Source organism: Bos mutus, chromosome 19, assembly GCF_027580195.1.
Source record: "Bos mutus isolate GX-2022 chromosome 19, NWIPB_WYAK_1.1, whole genome shotgun sequence".
NCBI lineage: Eukaryota > Metazoa > Chordata > Mammalia > Artiodactyla > Bovidae > Bos > Bos mutus.
In genome coordinates this window covers 20,322,724-20,342,812 of record NC_091635.1, presented here as the reverse complement: position 1 = coordinate 20,342,812, position 20,089 = coordinate 20,322,724, and the positions used below count along the sequence as shown (strand labels likewise).

General features: G+C 45.8%; 1 protein-coding gene across 7 annotated transcripts in view; it reads left to right on the top strand.

The window, feature by feature from the left end:
* SPECC1 (sperm antigen with calponin homology and coiled-coil domains 1) overlaps positions 1 to 20,089 on the top strand; it is a 233,255-nt gene that overhangs the window by 162,351 nt on the left and 50,815 nt on the right. The window lies entirely within an intron of this gene.

Genomic DNA, 20,089 nt, shown 5'->3' with positions numbered 1-20,089 from the left:
TGTAACGCCTCTCAGAACCCACGTGTCCATTCTTTCTGGGTCTGCACCTAGAAATGGACCAGGTGGGCCACAGGATGTATGTGTTCCGTGTGGTAGATCGTGCCGGACAGATTTCCCAAGCAATTGTATGGTGTTATTGCCCACCAATGACTTGGGTGATTTATGTTTTCTCTACTTTCTCCACAGCACTTGCTGCTGTTGGTTTTGTTGCTCCCAGTCACTGGGGCATGTGTGACAAGAGGTCTCACTCAGGCTGTGGCTTATTTTCCCTGCTGGCAGGTGAGGTCGAGCTCCTCTCTTGTGCTCCTTGGACGTTCTCGCTGTCTTTCCTTTGATGCCTGCTCAAGCCTTTGCCCATTTTTAGAATCAGATTGTCTTTCTTTGCTTGTTGCTTTCATAGATTCTTTATACATTCTGCACACAGGTCCTTAGTCAAATAGACGATATCATCTCCCATGGTGGTTGAATTTTCACTCTTCCTTTAAACACAGTTCTTCATTTTAATTAAGTCCAATTTATTAGTCTCTTCTCTGATGATTAGTGCATTTTGTTTCTGTTTAAGAAATCTTTGTTCCACGGTCATTACACATCGTTCTGTGTTTTCTTCTGAAAGTTGGACTGTTTTACCTTCCTGTTAATTAGGTGTCCTCTTTAAAACTGCCACCTCCTTCACTCTCCTTATTCAGGCCCAGCCCCCTCCCCCACATCTTGACCCTATTTTTCTACAAATCCTGAAACTGTTGGCACCATGACACTCCTTTCCCAACGTCCAGCTTTGAGGGGCAAGAAGACTGGGCCTTGGCTGAGAGTCAGCCCAGAGGGCCAGGCAGAGCCAGGTTCTCTGTGCAGCAGCAGTCAAGTGTCTCCAATTCAGACGGTACCCAAGAAAAAAGTGGCCCATATCTGAGTCTCTTCATTTTCTGTTTTTTAAAAATGTAAAGAAAAAATCAGGGTCATGACCAACAATAGAGGCCCCCCGGGTACAAACGTGTTTCTGGCCCGTCGTGCTCTTGGCTCCTCTGTCACTCTCTGCGTCTGCCTTTTCTCAAGGTTCAGACACCCTGCAAAGGCAGGCGGCTGAGTGACAGCATCCCCGTCAGGACAGGAGTCGGGGATGAAAGCTGGTTACGGGAGGTTTCAGGGTGAGGGAAGTAGGCTGGTGACCAAAAAGGAAGACGAGTAGGACTCATCGGCCAGGCACGAGGTCTGACGGCAGTGAGCCGCGCGAAGTCATGGTGGTCAGCGGCACTGTCATTTCTCGTTTTCCAGAAATGGGTGAGGGATGTGCTGGAATGGTTATGAAAAGAATGTTAAAAGTTTCAGAAGGAATCAGCCCTTAAATGCAGAAGGTCATTGTAATTAGGTCACAAGAGGGTTAGACAATGAATTTCCAGTCATGAGAATGAGAATGATGTTTCTTGCTGTCTTGCTTTCTTTCACTTTGTTTTCTTTTGTGAACATCTTGAACTTGTTTTCAAAGCATCTCACATTGGATGAAGCCCAAACTTATTTTGCCTGAAGAGTATCTTTCATTCATTGTTAAATCTCTGTAAACTTAGAGAGAAATACAAATCATATGTGTCTGATTTATCTACTCTTCAAAAACTATCCTCTGTCTAGACCTGTTTGTCTAAGACAGCCCTCTAAAGCTTGTTCTCTCCTACTTGGGAAGCCAGAAATAAACTGTAGAAAACTCAAAACGGTTCAAAAAACATCTTTTGAAAAACCAATAACCATGTAATTTTGACTGAAAATGGTTTCTTTTTACCAAAGTGTAGTGTGATAGGTTAGATCAGAATCCTCCTTATATTAAATCAATGGGTTTTTATCGAGATGCCAGGTTCATGCCACATAATATTTAACTGCTGGGAAGTCATCCGTGAATGAAACAGGTGATACCTCTGCTCCTGTGGAAACTATGTTCTTGTGGGGATGACAATTAATTAAAATTTAAATATGAAATATGTACCAGATTGGAAGATGGAGTGTGCTAGGGAGAAACATAATGCCAGGAAAGAGGATTGGGAATGTCAGGTGTGGGGGTGCAGTCTTAACAGGAAGGTGGGAGAGGTGATGGTTCAGCTCACCTGGAGAAGGTGAGGACTCGTGTTTATCTCACACCAGGCTCAAAAGGGCATGGCCTTAGGGATGTCTCAGTTGGAGTTGAAGTAACGCCAGGTGGCTGCTCTGTACAGCAGCACCGAGGGTTAGATGAGCAAGCACGGGTCATCCCGCATGAAGTCGGCCTGCACTGTGGGGAGGGGTCTGCACGGAGCCACTCTTAAAAGGAGACCCTTCCAGACGGTCCACTCAACTCAGATTCCTTTGGGCCTTTTTGGAAAAAGCCAGACTCCAGGAAGGCTCCACAGGCTCCTCCCCATGGGTCTGGTGCTGGCCGTGCCTTCAGCTGCATCCCCACCCCACCCCTACCCACGGAACTCCCAGACTCTCTCTCTTCATCTGCTTTCCCTTCCCTCTCTGGGGTATGACATAGAGGTTTCCGTCTCTAAGGTCATTACCAGGAAGCCTTCTAAAGGAGCAGAAACTGAGATGGTGGATAAAAGAGCAGACGTCTAAGAATGACGCCCAGTGCCCCTCACCCTATGGACTTGCCCCCAAGTGTGGCAAAGGGGTGATCACCCAGGTAGACCTAATAAATAAACCCGTAAAAGTCAAGTCTCCTCTGAAGCATAATGACCCACACACTTGGTGGATTTAAAGGTGAAAGCTACGTGTGAGGAGGAGCTGATGGCTAGAGAGGAAACTGGGACTTCCCAGCATGAAAGCCTTGGAGCACCGAGGTCCTATGACACCCAGGAAGCACTGTGGGGGCCCCAGCAGTTGTGAAGTGAACAGGCTAGTCCTTCTCTGCCTGTCCTGATGCCCTCAGACCTCAGCCAGGCTGAGGGTGTGCAGCTTGCTGGGCCTTCTGCTGGGCCTCAGCCAAGGGCCCTTGACCTGAAACAACGATGAGTGCGTGGTCCTGGGGCACCCCTCCAACCCACCGGGAAGCATGATGAGGCCCAGCCGCCCTGCCCTCCGCAGGCAGCACCTTGGCTGTGCTCCCAGGCCCTGGACTGTGTGGCCCACACTGGCGAGTCAATCCGGGTCATACAGCAACACCACGAATCCACCTGTGAGTGGATTCCCTCCCATGGCCTCCAGGGCGGAGTCTAGCCAGACTGACACCTGGACGTCTGACGTGAACAACCGGGCAGGGCTCCCCGGACTTCTGACCCACCAGACACCAGCCGACAATTAGTGGGTGTCGTGCACACTGCCAGATTTACAGCAACAGAATTCCAGTCAAGCGAAGTTAGTGGGATCTGGAGGTAACAGAGAGAGCCCCTGATTCTCCCTTAAGTCAGATTGTTCGCTTTTCCTATGATCAACCAGGGACAGACTTTGCTTCTTTGGGTCATTAGTGTACCACTCATTGTTACTGTTCCTGTGTTTCTGTCTACAGCACACTGGTTCCCTGAGGCTCAGGCGTGACTTTCCCATTCGAGGTTTCTCAGTGCTGCCGGGGCCCCTACCTGTGGGGTCCCGAGTCTTTAGGTCTGGTCGGGGTCAGGCACAGCACTTTATAAATGCTCCTGGTGATGAATGTGTAGTTGGCACTGAGCACCCAGGCGGGGTGGCAGAATTCTAAGATGCCCTGTGATCTCTGCTCCCTGGCATTTCTCCCACAATCACCCTGTGTTCATGGCAAAAGGCATTCGACAGCATAGTTAAAAGTTGCTGGTGAATTGGCCCTAGAATAGGAAGGGAGATTACCTGTGTGGGCCTAACCCCATCACACGATGGCCGCTGCTGGGTTGAAGATGGGAGGGGAACCTGGGGAAAGGAGCTGAGAACAGCCTCCAGTTGCTGACGGCCAACAAGGAAATGGGGAACTTGGTCTTACAGATGTAGAAACCTGTCTCCAACCTGGATAGGCCTGCAGGCAGGTTCATCCCAGAGCTGCCAGGCGACACTCAGCTGACAGTGGATTTCAGCCTTGGGGAACCCTAAGCTGAGAACCGGCTACACTGGCCCACCTCTGACCGTCAGGAACCGTGAGGTCACAAACAGGTCACAGGGCCCCAGAATTTGTTACACAGGAAAAGAAAACTAATACAATGACTTAGAAAGCAGTAAAAATGCCTGGCCATTCCTGGCCAGACTGTTTTCAAATTGTGTTTCCCATAAGGGTGAACTTGGGTATCATTTTACATATTTCCTTCTACGTCAATATTGCTCTAATGTTTTGACACTTGAAGTCTGAGGCCTTTAAAACTTTAAAACTCAGCCTGTTAAAACTTGCCGTGTCCTGCCTCTGTCCTTGACCATATAAATCACCAGTGTCGGCCTCCCAGTCAAGGTGCCACCCATGGAATATACCCTTTAACACAGAAACTGTGTTTATTGGTATTTATTTCAAGGAAATAGTCACGGATGCCTATGAAGATACCATTTCAAGCAAATTTATCATGTTTTATTCATTTAAAATTATTTTTAAAGAACTGGAAGTGATACAAATATCTAATAATAGGTTAATCAAATAAATTTCAGTATGTGTGTACAGTGTAATATAATATAACCCTTAAAAGTCATACTTTGAACAAATATATTTAAAAACAGTGGGGAAAAATATACCCAGTGCATTAGTCAAAAATCAAATTTTAAAACACTGTCTGGTATGATTCCAATTCTGTAAAAAGAAGTTTATACAAATGTTAACAGTGGTTATCTCTAGGAGAATACTTAAAATTTATTCATCCTTTCTTATAATATTTTCATTTTCTGCTATGAATGTGTAAATTTTTAAAAGAAAAAGTTATTTTTAAAATTGTATCATTTTAAAGAAAGAAGGGCTTCCCAGGTGGCTCAGTGGTAAAGAACCTGCCTGCCAATGTAGGAGACCCAGGAGAAGCATGTTTGATCCCTGGGTCAGGTAGATCCCCTGGAAAAGGAAATGGCAACCCACTGCAGTGTTCCTGCCTGGAAAAATCCCATGGACAGAGGAGCCTAGCAGGCCACAGGCCATGGAGTCACAAAGAGTTGGACACAACTGCGCACACACGCATCAAAGGAAAGAAGCCAGATGCAAAAATCTACTTATTATATGTATGAAATGTCCAGAGTAGGGAAATTCATAGAGTCAGAAAGTAGAGTATGGTTCCCAGGGAGTTGGGGGAGGAGTTACTGAACCGAACTTGGTTCCACTTGCCTGTAGAGGCAGACAGTCTGCTGACACCAGGTTGTGGTGAAGGAAAGTCCAATGTTTATTTGTAGGGCACCAAGCAGGGAGAAGGGCTTCCCTGATAGCTCAGTTGGTAAACAACCCACCTACAATGCAGGAGACCCCAGTTCAATTCCTGGGTTGGGAAGATCCACTGAAGAAGGGATAGGCTACCCACTCCAGCATTCTTGGGCTTCCCTTGTGGCTCAGCTGGTAAAGAATCCTCCTGCAATTTGGGAGACCTGGGTTCAATCCTTGAGTTGGAAAGATCCTCTGGAGAAGGGAAAGGCTATGCACTCCAGTGTTCTGGCCTGGAGAATTCCATGGACTCTGTAGTCCATGGGGCCACAAAGAGTCGGACACAGCTGAGAAACTTTCACTTTCAAGCAGAGAGAACAGGCATTTCATGCTCAAAAGACCCAAACTCCTTCCCATGACTTTCAGGGAAGAATTTTTAAAGATGAAGAGAGGGGAAGGGTTAGGGGTATGTATCAGCTCCTGCACATCCTTCCTGTGGGCAGGAGATGAGGTAACAGGGGGTATTTCAGGAATCTTAATCGTCCACCTTCTGGTTCCAACCAGTCTAGGGTCTAGTGCTTGGGGTTAGCCTGTCATCACCGTCCTCCACCTGGGCCAGGGTCTTATTTCTGCAGAACAACTCAAAGATACACGTCAGAGTGTTCTGTATGCCCCTTGGGAGGAACTTGCACTCCGTTTTATTGTTGAACTGTTGTTTCTTGACCCTTTGTCTTTTCTTTCCACATTCTCTCACTTCCCTAATAAATAACTGCTTGAATCTGCTCTTTGGAACTCAGGAAAAGCCTGGGAGACTAAAGCCTTTTTCTACAAATAAGCAGGGGACAAACAGAAGGACTTTTGTGCCCAGGAAGTCTCCATGGGGTCCTGCTTGGTTTCAGTCCCCCTTCTTCTTCCATCCTGAGGGGAACCGGGCGGGACAGGGAAGAGAATAGAGTTTTAGATAGAAGGGTTGATGATAAACTCTGCAGGGGAGCTTGATCTTAGGGGGAGTCCAGTTTCAGAGGGAGTGACAGAGTTTCTTTTGCAGGTGATGAAAATGTTCTGGAATTAGGCAGTGGTTATACAACCATGTAAGTGAATGAATAAGCTTCCGAATCACATTTTATAAGGGCAGACTTTATGGTGTGTGAGTTATATCCCAATAAAGCTCTTATTTGTTTTTAGAAAAGGCAGTTAGGAGAGCTTCCGTAGAAAGATCAAGGAGATTACGGATGAAGGGTTAGTGGGGGTGGTAGAAAATAGTACCTAGATGATAAATCTTATCAAACTATAACTTTAAACGATATAATTTTAATACACCGTGTATTACTGCGTATGCTAAGAAATAGTTGGAAAGTAAAATGGAGAGATGTAAGGTATTGGTCTTCTGGTTTTATTTAGGAGGTGGGATTCAAGGTGTTTACTTCATTATGATGATTCATAACTCAAATGTGTCTTTTGTATGATTGTTGTGTTGTGACATACAATTTGGGGGTGAAGTCTGAGGAAGAATGCCATAAAAATGTTTTATAGTCAATGATTAAACCAGATCCTTTCTGAGAAAAACACAATGTGGAAGGACAGAGCACCTAAGAAATGGTCGTACAGAGAATGGGCTGGAGGGCCTTCAGGGTTGGCTTCTGTTCTTATTTCTCAGTGCCATTTCAGAGCTATGTGATGGTTAACAATTTGATTTAAAAAAAAAAGCAAAAAACCTGCATCTTTTAAAAACCAACGTAAACTTGAAAGATTGATAAAACCATTTTTCAGAAAAATGGCTGCTTCTCCCTAACCCTGAATTGCACATACTATAACTCAGAATTTACTCATTTTGGCCTGGCCTGTCTTGTTTTTTCATATTTTGTCTAATCAAAGCCCTTGCCATCTGGAATGGTGATAATGTAGTAGGTCTAATCCTGTTACGCTGAGTAACATGTAAGTCTTGATCATATAAGTCTACATCAGTGTTCGGCCAACCATGGCCCAGGGGCCAACTCAGGCCCACCATGGGGTTTTGTGGATAAAGATTTACAGGCACAGGATCACAATCATTCATTTACATGTGGCTGCTTCTGTGCTGTAACTGCAGTAAAAAGCCCTTCACAAGAAAGGTCGGCTGACCCCTCCCTTAGATACAGGTGTACATTTAGATACTTAGATAAAGAGTATCCCCCATTATTCAAATCATACTTGGCTCTTGCATTTCAGATAGCAAGAAGCTCATGTTCAGATGGCAAGAGGCTTACTTGAAGATGTGTCTGAATCTGTGGAGTTTCTGGTTTTGTACTGCAGGAATTGAGACAGCAAGGAGACAGCTGTGCTGTCACGAAGGCACAAACACCTTTGAACCTGGTGTTTTATTGTTTTTTTAATTGGAAAGTGAAAGTGAAAGTGTTAAGTTGCTCAGTTTTGTCTGACTCTTTGCAACCCAATGGACTGTAGCCCACCAGGCTTCTCTGTCCATGGGATTTTCCAGGCAAGAGTACTGGAGTTGCCATTTCCTTCTCCAGGGGATCTTCCTGACCCGGGGATTGAACCCATGTCTCCCACATTGCAGGCAGATTCTTTGCTGTTCAAGCCATCAAGAAAACCCATTTTTAATTGAAGGATAATTGCTTTACAATATTGTGCTGGTTTTCTGCCACACATCAACATAAATCAGCCATAGATATACATATATCCCCTCTGTTTTGAACCTCTCTCCTTCCTCCCCTGCAATCCCACCCCTCTAGGTTATCACAGAGCACCGGGTTGAGCTCCCTGAGTCATATAGCAAATTCCCACCAGCTATCTGTTTTACATATGATAATGTATATGTTTCAGTGCTATTCTCTCAGTTTGTCCCACCATCCTCTTCCCCTGCGGTGTCCACAAGTCCGTTTTCTACATCTGCATCTCTATTCCTTCCCTGCAAATAGGTTCAAATTTTCGAGATTCCATTTATACGTGTTAATATACAGTATTTGTTTTGCTCTTTCTGACTTACTCCATTCTGTGTAACAGGCTCTAGGTTCAATCCACCTCACTAGAACAGATTCAAATTAGTTAACCTCTTAGCCAGCAACTACGTATTCTTCTATGTTAAAGAAAAAAGCAGTCTTCCTGTTGTCCTAAACAAACCTTAATTTGTCTTTGGAAAGAACACCCACGTTGCTGGCAAAATGTTTTTCTGTCTCTGGTTCCCAGACAAGCACCAGCGCATGCCTGACCAATAGCAAGCAGTCTGCGATCCATCAGGCCATTTGGAGCTCTGCTGGTTATTTTCTTTTTTGAGACAGGTCTCTTGAGAGCTACAGGCACGATTCAGAGAATGTATGATGCTTTGACTTATTTATGTCGTTAAAGTGGCTCCTTTCCTGATCTCATTATAAAGATCAATCCCCAGTAGAAAACCAGTGCCATTATTGGCCTGTGCTCTGTGGAGGCCCTTTTCACCTGCTGTCTCACTTCTGCTGCTGTTTATGAAACACTGTGGTTTTTGAAGACACTTTTTTATGTTTTCAAAAATCTAACTACAGTTGGTTTACAATAGTGTGTTAGTTTCAGGTGTAGAGCTTCAGATTCCTTGCCATTACAGGTCATGCTGCTGCTGCTGCTGCTAAGTCACTTCAGTCGTGTCCGACTCTGTGCAACCCCATAGACAGCAGCCCACCAGGCTCCCCCGTCCCTGGGATTCTCCAGGCAAGAACACTGGAGTGGGTTGCCATTTCCTTCTCCAATGCATGAAAGTGAAAAGTGAAAGTGAAGTCGCTCAGTCGTGTCCGACTCCTAGCGACCCCATGGACTGCAGCCCACCAGGCTCCTCCACCCATGGGATTTTCCAGGCAAGAGTACTAGAGTGGGTTGCCATTGCCTTCTCCGATTACAGGTCATACAAGATATTAAATATAGTTGCATTGCTATGCAGTAAATCTTCATTGTTTATTTTATATATAGTGTTGTGTATCTATTAATCCCAAACTCCTAATTTATCACCCCCACTTTCCCCTTCAGTAATCCTAAATTTGTTTGTCTATGAGTCTCTTTCTGTTTTGTAAAGAAGATCATTTGTATAATTATTTTTAGGTCGCACATATATATGATACTTATTTGTTTTTGTCTCTCTGACTCACTTCACTTAGTATGATAATCTCTAGTTTCATCCATGTTGCTACAAGTGGCATTATTTCATTATTTTTTATGGCTGAGTAGTATTCCATTGTGGGATTTCTCCGGTGGTTCAGCAGTAAAAAAAAAAATCTGCCTGCAATGCAGGAGACGTGGGTTAGATCTCTGAGTCAGAAAGATCCCCTGGAGGAGGGCATGGCAACCCACTCCAGTGTTCTTGCCTGGAGAATTCGAGGACAGAGGAGCCTGGCAGGCTGCAGTCCATGGAGACACAAAGATTTGGATACAGCTAAAGTGACTGAGCACACACTCAAAAGTATTCCATTGTGTGTGTATACACACACAATGAAGTACCATACATAGATAGATGTAATATGTATATATATATATTTATATATAAATATAAACAAGTAAAACATATACATTTATATATATTTATATGTATATGTAATATATATATATAGAGAGAGAGATTTAGGTTGCTTCCTTGTCTTGGCAATTGTAAATAATACTGCTATGAACGTTAGGGTGCATATGTCTTTTTGAATTAGAGGTTTCATCTTTTCCGGGTGTGTGCCCAGGAGTGGGATTGCTGGATCATGTGGTAAATCTATTTTTAGTTTTTTAAGGGCCTCTGTACTGTTTTCCATAGTGGCTGCACCAGTTTTCATTCCCACCAGCTGTGTAGAAGAGCTCCCATTTCTCCACACCCTCTCTAGCATTTGTTGTTTGTAGACTTCTGATAATGGCCACTGACCAGTGTGAGGTGGAACTCTATTGTGGATTTGACTTGCATTACTCTAATAATTTAGCATCTTTTCATGGCCTGTTGACCATCTGTATGTCTCTGTGTCTCTTTCAGTTTCTATATGGTCATCACTAATTCAGTCCCAACCCTTGTGGAGATCCCCTTAGGTCCTACTTGTGAGGGGTTCCACCCATTTCCCACTGAGGGGTCTCCCCTGAGTCCTTGGCCACCTCCGTCCTGGCTTGTCCTCACTCCTGTGTCAGACGCTTGACTGTTATATTTCTGTCTCTCCTTTTACTCTTGCCTGGAAAATCCCATGGACAGAGGAGCCTGGTAGGCTGCATGCAGTCCATGGGGTTGCTGAGGGTCAGACACGACTGAGCGACTTCACTTTCACTTTTCACTTCCATGCATTGGAGAAGGAAATGGCAACCCACTCCAATGTTCTTGCCTGGAGAATCCCAGAGACAGGGGAGCCTGGTGGGCTGCCGTCTATGGGGTCGCACAGAGTTGGACACGACTGAAGTGACTTAGCAGCAGCAGCTCCTTTTTTTATTTTTTTGACCTTCAGGTTCCCATATCCGTTTTTTTTCTTATTTTGGTTCCTCCAGTATCTTCTGAGCAGGAGTTCGTGGGAGGTAAAATTTCGTCACCTTGATTCTGCACATTACTCTGACACTTGGTGATTTCATTGGGTATAAAATTTTAGTTCTGGGCATAAGTGGAGATTCAGCATCTGGAGTTCCCAGCCTCTTCTGCTGGTCTGGTTCTCTCTGCCACCAACAGCTGCTGTGCAGAAAGGTGGAAAGGTGATGGGGAAGAACTTACCATGTGTGGGGCCATGGGAAGGGAATGTCCACTGCCTTGTTATTGGTCACAATGTTGGCATCTCGACATTTTTCATTATTTGGTGGTATTAGTTGATTTTCTAGAGTTTTGAGGCAGACCATTGCAAGAAAATGATATTTTTTCTTTCTTTTTAATATTCATACCTTTTGCACTTTTTTGGTTTTATTCACTTGTAGAAGTTCAGGAAATGTTGACTAATAGTGTTAATGGTGGATAGTCTTGTTTTCCCTGCAAAATGAGTAGTATCTCGCCTTTAAATATGACTTTTGTGTTATTTCCTGATAAACACCATCCATTAAAGGAAGCCTAGTCCCAAGGTTATTACCGAGAGGTTTTTCTTTCTTTAATCCAGAAAAAGATAAGAATTGTTTCAAATTCCTTTTTGGCATTTGTTGAGCAATAAATACATCAGATGTTTTTCTCTTTCAACCCATTTATGTAATTCACATAAATATATTATGTAACAGGTGTCCTAGTGGGGACACATTCTTGTATTCCTGGGGGTAAAACTCCAGCGTGGCCAAGGGTGTCTGGTATTTTTTCATATGGTATATTCCTGGGGGAAGTTTCTGCCTGATGATGGCTGTTTTCTAATATGAAGCATATTGTGTTCTGTACTCTATTCATAATAAAGGACATTTGTCTTGTTGCTTAGTTTAGGGATAGATAAAGTTTTGCGTTAATAAGACCTGGTTTAAAATGTTAACAGGCACTTACATGTACAAGTCACAAATGCAGTAGACCAGCTCAGCATCCCTAGAGGCCACAGGCTGAGGGACCCACATCGTGCCCGTTCCAACCTTCTGCATTCCTACAAAATGCAGGAGAAAGAGAGGGGACAGAAGGAGGTGGGCTTTGGGGATAGCGTTCGAGGACGCTTAGAACCTCTCCCTGTGAGTTAGCAGAGTCTTATGGCTTTACAGGATCACTGGAACGAAAGGCCTGTGTTCATACATCACCAGGGCGTACTCTTCTCCATACGTGTAGAAATGTCAGGTATCCTACCAGCTTCAGGAAGCAAGAGCAGGATTTTCAGAATGGTGCGAAAATGTTTCTTCCTTTCTTCTCCCCGGGGGCCGTCATCCTGCTAGGTGGGGAAAGAAGGTGCTTCTCAGGATCCAATATACCAGCAGCCGGTGTGGCCACACAGCACCACCAGACATCAAAAGCCATTAACCTGCCTTCAGTGAGAGCTGAGGCCCGGATGCCTGGATGTTGCTGCTCTTCGCTCTCTGTCCCCCAGGGCTGCTCGTAAGTCTGTTTAGACAATAGCAGTCCCCAGTGACTCTGTGCTGAGTATTTTTTCCGTTCTTTTATTCATGAAATGTTCATCTGGGAAAGAAACACTCTAGCCACAAGAAGATTATGATTTCGGAGACTGAATTCAGTCTTCTTGGGGGTGGGAGGTTAAGATGCGGTTCAAGATTGTTTGTCGAGCATAAATTAAACTTGGTCTTAGAATGAAATTCCTCAGAACAAGTTGTTTAGTTATTATGTTGTGGTTTTTTTGGGTAAGCATATCCAAAAATACACAAGTTCCATTTTCCCTTTAAAAAACAATGGTTTTCTTTTTCTCCTTACTAAAAATATTCTGTTTAGAGTACTAGAGCATTATAGGATGGACAGAATCACATTGTTCCCTGAAACCTTGTGGATTCTTTTATGGATGTGTGGAGAAGTCACTCATATGTTATGGGGTAGGTATGGGAGGGAATAAGATAGAGAAGGTCTCAGAGGGCAGATTGGCAGAATCCATCGTGGTTTATTCCATGTGTGTGCAGAGTGACAGCAAAAGGCTGGAAACAGCCTCAGCATCTGTTGTGTTCATCCACATCGTAGGAAAGAACAGAGCTGAGAATGAGCTGGTGTATAGTGAGTATTGCACGTGTGGTGGACATTGTTCTGCTTGCTTACGTGTCTTGACTGCAATCCCATGAGATATCTCTTCCAAATCCTTATTGAGAATTTGGAAACCAACGTGCAGAGAAGTTGCCTAATTGCTTACAATCATGCCACTAGTAAGTGACGGGCTTCTGGCTTCAGAATGCACTGTCTTAGTTTCTACACTGTAGCTGTTTCTCCCTATGTGGTGTAAGAACCTGTCTCTGGACCCTGGTGAGTAGGGAAAAAATCAGGATTCGGAACTGTCCACAGCATGCTATACTTGCATAAAAGGAGGGGGAATAAACCTTCACATTTGTGTTGTACAGGGCAGTGCTGTCCAGGAAAACTCTTGAGTTGGTGGGAATGTTCTAGATCTATGCCAACGAGCACCTTACCCACTCACCAGACATGGTTCCTGAGCAGTTAAAAGGTGGCTACTGTGGCTGAGAACCTGAATCTTAAACTTTATTTAATTTTAAATAATTTAAGTGGCTACCTGTGGCTACTGCCTATCTTGTCAGATAATGCAGGACAGAACAGACATGGGAGCTGGTGAGAGATCATTTCATCTTATGGTTTTCAATCTCTAAAAAGAGCTTCTGCATAAACTTTTGTTGGAAGAGCAGATTCCATAGCCAGTCATTTCAAAACCATGAATATAGGGACTTCCCCTTGTGGCTCAGTGGTAAAGAATCCGCAGGCCAATGCAGGCGACTTGGGTTCAATCCCTGATCCAGGAAGATCCCACATGCCACAGAGCAGCTAGGACCATGCACCCCAACTAACTGAGCTTGTGCCCTAGGGCCTGTACTCCGTAACAAGAGAAGCCACCACCATGAGAAACCCATGCACCACAACCAGAGAGCAGCCCCTGCTCACTGTAGCTAGAGAAAGCCTGTGCACAGCAATGAAGACCCAGCACAGCCAAAAATAAATTATGAAATAAACAAAATAAATATAATCTAACCTAATCTGAGCTAGTTATTTGGAAGGTGGGGAAACTGAAAGACAGAGAAGTTGAGTCATTTGTCTCAAGTCCCAGTCACATAGCTGCTATAGTGACAAAGACCTGGGCCTCAGAGCTGCTCGCAACTTGGGTTCGTTTTTCCTCCTTGGAGTCATTTATGTTTTGGTTTGCCAAGGTCCCTGTTCAGTCTGATTTTCAGTCACAAAAGAAAACAAGAGCCAGACTTTGTCTCCAGTGTTCCCGGAACCACAGGGGGATCCTGTCCATGACTTGCTGGTTCTCTGTAGCCTAGCCACCAGGGGCCGCCCCCATGTGACCCCAGATCACGGCACGTCTGCCCCGCTTGCTCTACTAAACATGGTGAACCTTTTGAGCTGGGGACCACGCTTCGTTGTGTGTGTGTCCTGTGGCACCCAACACACAAAGGGGCTCAGTGAGCATTTGCTGTCATTAGACTTCAGACTGAGGGCTGAGCTCCCCTTCCAGTCTGGAAACTTGACCCGTGAGTGCAGATGGTTCATGATGGGAACACATGCAGTGAAGCATACAGCTTATTGAAATGACAGAGTTTGCCTCCAAACCCAGAATCAGGCTCCAGAGCCTGGTCTCTGAAACACTGTACTATTCTGCTTCTCTTTGTTGAGGGTTGGAAGGACATATAAGATTTTGAGCAGTATCCTAGGCACCAAGAAACCATTTCTGTAACTTGTCCTTTGTGGATACAGATAAGCTCTCAGCTAGAGGCATGGGGTTTAGGGGTACAGACAGATGACAGAGCCTAGAAAAGGGGCAATTGGACCATTCTAGGATGAATGGAGCCACCAGAGCTACAAGTAACTATCTCCCTTAGAAGGAGTAGGTCAAGATGAGTGAAATTAATGAAAATGAGGTGATTTACTCAGGAGAGAGTCACTAGAGGACTGGAAAGGAAAAGTGCTTTTACAGAGACCCTGAGCATGGGCTGGGCCTGGGGATGGGACACGGCAGGGAATTGTTTCAGAGCCAAGCTGAGGGGTAGAGGGAAGACCTGGCAGGAACTAGAGGCAGAGGAACTAGTGCCCCGTGATGCGCTGGGGGTGTGGCGAGAGGGGCCGCTGTCTTGGGGGGCGGAATGGGGCCACCTGTCATGATGCCACGGTCAGAGAACCTCAGGGAGGGAAGTCATGGGTGGGGACACTCTAGCACTTGTTCAGTGAGAAAGGAGGAAGCAAGAAAGATAGGCTCCCCGTGCTTCTGATGTGTCAGTATCCTTTCAGCACTGTCTCCAGGGGGAGGTGGTGCATATCTGCCTACATATCCCTGGAGACAAAGCAGCCCTCTTGTCATCAGAAAGCCCTCATCCTCAGATGGTCCTGTTCTCTTTCCCCTGTAACTTACCCTTGGTTCCTGCCATGTAAGTCAAAGAGCGTTCTTCCTAGACCTGCTGCTCTGAGCTACTCTGTCCCAGGTCTTAAGCCCTCAGTTCCTTATGAATCTATCTGCTTGTTAATTCAGTGATGACATAGAGAAGTCCAGGGCCAACCTTCTAGGTTGACGTTTATCTAGTAATTGGTGAAAAGTATGATTATCTAGAACTTACTGAGTGTAGCAGACATATTGAAAACCAGAATGGCTGTGTTTTCCCACAAGCTTCCTAGGAATGTATTCAGGTCAGAAGACTGAGTTATAGATTTTTTATTAAGGTTTTCAAAAGGAAAGTTTTATTTAGCTTAATTGGTACGCAACTGGGGTATCACCAGTTCCCCATTCTGAACAGTAATATTGCAGTAAACATTCTTGTAGGTGTGTCTTTGAGCAGATAGATGTGTAACTATTTCCCCTAGAAAAGTTGCCTAGAAGTGAAATGACTTGATCAAATCATATTTGCATTTAGCAAAGTGCTTCTGGTTGCCTTCCTGAAAGTCTGTACCAGTTTGTATTCCTATCAGCCCATGTGGGCTTCCCTGGTGGCTCAGATGGTAAAGAATCCGCCTGCAATGCAGGAGATCCCGGTTTGATTCCTGGGTTAGGAAGATCCCTAGAGAAGGGATGGGCTTCAGTATTCATGGGCTTCTCTGGTGGCTCAGACAGTAAAGAATCCACCTGCAATGTGGGAGACGTGAGTTTGATCCCTGGGTCGGGAAGATCCTCTGTTGGAGGACATGGCAACCCACTCCAGTATTCTGGCCTGGAGAATCCCATGAACAGAGAGGAGCCTGGCGGGCTACAGTCCATGGGGTCTCAAAGAGTCAGACATGACTGAGTGACTAAGCACACACATCAGCCCATCACCCACTTCCCCACATCTTTGTTGACTCTGTGAATTAACCATTTATTTCACTTTTGCCAATTTGATGAATAAAGTTTCTATTTTCTGGTGAGACTGAAGCCCTCCTCATGTATTTCTGACTGGTTGTATCTCCGGGTATTAGTCACTTACTGTGTGTACGCAAGTATCTTTTTTTTTAATGTGTGTCACACAGAAACTTAACTTTATGTAGCCAGTTCTTTTATACTCTTTGCATTTTGTGCCTTGGATGGCTCTGTTTCCCCAGGATGATAAACCTGTTCATCTGTATCCTCATGTTTGATGTTGGCTTATAAATCTAGCCATCGGATTAAATATACTTATCTCCAGGCAGCTGATCCCCGAGAGAAGGGACATTCATGAGGTGATCCATGGTCACAGCTCTCTGTGGGGAAGTTTCTGTCATGGTGCAGAGCTGGTGTTGGGTGGGGAGGGGTCACAGCCGCCCTCCCGAGATGAGGACACACTGATCGGAGTGGGCACCCGAGACACCAACCTTCAGTGAGATGGGGCCTCAGAAAGGAAGGGTGTACAGAGAGTGTCCCGTGGTCCACAGGCGGGTCTGCGTAAGTCCATGGCCAAGGACTGCACATGTGCAGGGCCAGGCCACTTGAGGGTCACCGGGTAGCCTGGGATTGGATTGGCTCCTGGAATGGGAGGCGTGGGTAGGTGCAGACGTGCGTCCAGGCAGGGATCGAGGTCACGTTCAGAGAGGGCGTGCAGGCCGCCTTTGTGGTGATTTCCCCTCCCCTCCCCTTGCATGTGCACATGCTCTTCTGTACTTTTCTCACCAGATCTTCAAAGGAAGCTCTGTCTCCCCAGGGCTCTTCCTACCCAAGCTGCGCCTTGCTGAGGAATGAGCTACTTTTATCCTCAATGATCTATAAATTGTTACACGCCCCCCTCCCCCCTCCAAAAAAAAATCTCAGCCTGATTCTCCAGCTGTGACAATAAGACATCTTCGAGAAAGGCCCAGGAAGCCCCAGGGCGACGGTGCTAAGGCCGCCCGGCGCCCAGGACAGCTGATCCCTGAAGCAGGGGACTGACGGCGATTTCTAAACGGTCTGCCGTCTCCTTCCCAGAAACTTTCTTTTTTTTTTTTTTTTTTAACTTTTTAAGAATCTTGTGCATTTAGTGCACACAGAGTCGATCCATTCGTTGAAATCCATTGGAACAGCCTACAGAGACCCTGAGGGATGATGGAGTTTCAGTGGGAACAGGTCACAGCCATGTCCTTGGTGGGTGCGTGCTCTGCAGAGCAGTTCATGTTTTCACCAGATGTCAGCATTTCCAGGCAACAGAAGGCAAATGAAATGAACCTTCTAGAAGCAAATGCTGTGGTTGTTGGGTTTGCTCTGCTCTGTCAGCCGTGTTGTTTGCGAGCTGCATCCCCACTCACCCTCCTGGAACTTATCTACAACCTCAACCTCTCTGATCATGTTCTCAGATGTTCACCAGTGTTGTTTTAGCTTCTTCTGTGCACGTCGGTTTGTGTGTGTCTCAAATGACTTCTGCGGCCCTAGGTTCAGAAATCTGTTATCTTACAAAATTTTCTCCTAAGCACTCCTTTTTGGAGATGCTCAGAATGTTACCTTTTTTATATCTGAGCCTTCCTCTCCTGGAACTTTCTCTCACTTGGGAATGTCTCTGAAGTATTTATAGCCCAGAGAAAGTTGAGGGTAATTTGCAATGAGTAATTACCATTCCCCTTGGGGAAATAGTCAGCAAGTTTCTTTTTGGTTGTAGCTCTGCTTTTCCCCCAGTAAATCGATGTAAATTCCAAAATGCTGACATTCTTTTGGACAGCCATGGTTCAGCCCCTTAAGAAGATCAGGGTCCCTGTTTGTCTTCCCTTTCTCCTTCTTAATCAGTCCTCTTCCCTGACTGCCCCCCTCCCTCACCCACCCCTCTTCCTGCTCATCTCCCTCCCCGGCCTCCCTTCGTTTCTTTCCTCTTTATTGATGTAGCTCTTATTGCACGTACATGTGTACAGCTCAGTGAATTTTCATGAAGCACATACATCCATGTCACCAGCATCCAGTTCTGGACACACAGCCTCCCGACATGCTCCCTTCCATCTACTGACTTGCAGTCAAGGCTAACAGTGATCTCAGGCAGTTTTATTCGGGAATAACTCTACCATCTTGTAGAGTGCCTGGTTGGCTGATTCCCACTGCTCTGTACATTATTCTCTTGATGCGGCCCTAAGATTCAGTGGGATGGTCTCTGGGGAAAGGAAGGTACCGTATTTACACCCCTTGGGTGCCATGTTCTTGTCCTTGGTCAGTGCAGCTGTGAGCACTGAGTATTGATGCCCACAGGCTACACAGGCCTCACCCACACCAAGGCCCAGCTGATGCTGACGGTCCCCAGCTGAGGAAAAGGCTTTTCATCTGTCCTAGGGTGGGGCCTGGAGTCAGGACTCGCCTTGTTCCTTGGCTCAGCCACCGGGCCCAGGACACTGTCTTCTCTCTGCCCTCACCTAGCAGCCCGTTCCTGCCCAGGAGTACCTGCTGCCTACCCTATCTACAAGCCTTCTGCACAGTTCACTCTTCAGGGCCTCTGGGAAGACTCTTCCGCCACTCCCTGCTCAGCAAGGCCATCCCCATGCATCCTCCATGTCCCCTGCGCCCACTCTGTCCGCTGACCAGAAACTCGAGGAGTACTTGGCTACGGTGATCTGCAGACTGGTCCACAGTTGAACAGGATTCAAGTGAGAGACCTCAGAGAGCATTGGTCAGCTCACCCCTTTGGTGTGATTCTTGTGAAAAACACGAGCATATCAAGCTGTGCCATTCTCAGCTCACCTTTTTCTCATCCAGATGTATCTTGGGGAGTAGTAAGGAAGCCCTTGGGGGTCACAGCCACAGGGTGACCATTGGAACCCAGTGCCTCTGCCCTCTGACTCCCACCTCTGACCTGAGGGACCAAGATGCACACATGTGCTTTGTTGTCCGCCAGCGGTGCTGAGGGGAGATAGTTGATACTCTCATTGTTCACATAGAACCAAGGACAGTTTCGGTGGCATTGAGGAAACTAGAGCTGTTGTTTCCCCCCCAGAGAAGTGAAGGGTAAGATTTTATTTGAGCGCGTCATGTTCTTGGAATGAATGTAATCTTGACAGGTCACAGCTGGATGCCCTCCATCTCTGCCGGAGACAGAACAATTCTAAGACCTAGGAACTTCCCTGGTTGTCCAGTGGTTACGAACCTGCCTTCCAGTGCAGGGGACACAGGTTCGATCCCTGGTCCAGGAAGATCCCACATGCTGCAGAGCAACTAAGCACTCTAGGGCCTGAGCTGGAGCCCTTTTCTGAGCTCTGCAACAAGAAGACTACCACAACAAGAAGCTTGTGCACTGAAGCTAGAGAAAGCCCTTGCGCAGCAATGAAGACCCAGTGCAGCCAAATAAATAATAATAATAAATTTTCTTAAAAAAAAATTAAAAGACAAAAACAAAGTCTGTAAACTGGGAAATAAGTGACACAAAAGACAAGCCCTTCCTGACCCACATGTTGGATCTGGTGAGCCAGCTGGATTTAGGATTTACATAATTCCTTGTTTTAAAAGCTGCCTCCTTGGTCTGAGGCAGTGTTTAAGTCCTGCTGCTGAAGTGTGAGGGTCCATGTGTGTCTCATGATGCCTGATGGCCAGAGAGTGGCCGTCCATCCGGAAGTGACTTGGCTTCTGATCTATCCTGAGGGCCTGAGTCATTCTGATTAACTCTTCACTCCTGGCTTTGGTGGCACCAGATTTTTACCCTCCACCCTGGCTCAATAAATGAGGATGTTTGCACTTTAGATCAAAAGTTGTTTCTAAGTGGTGTTCAGTGAGCTGAAACAGAGGGCAGCATCTCAGTTTGTTAGGTGGTGGCATTGTCCCCCTTCCGGGTCCCCTTTGGCCTCTCAAATGCCTCTGAAGATAGTATAGATGGAGAAAAATGATGTTTTGTGTCATAAATGGTATAACAGTGCAGTGTAAAAAAATGTTTTCATGTTTCAGAAAA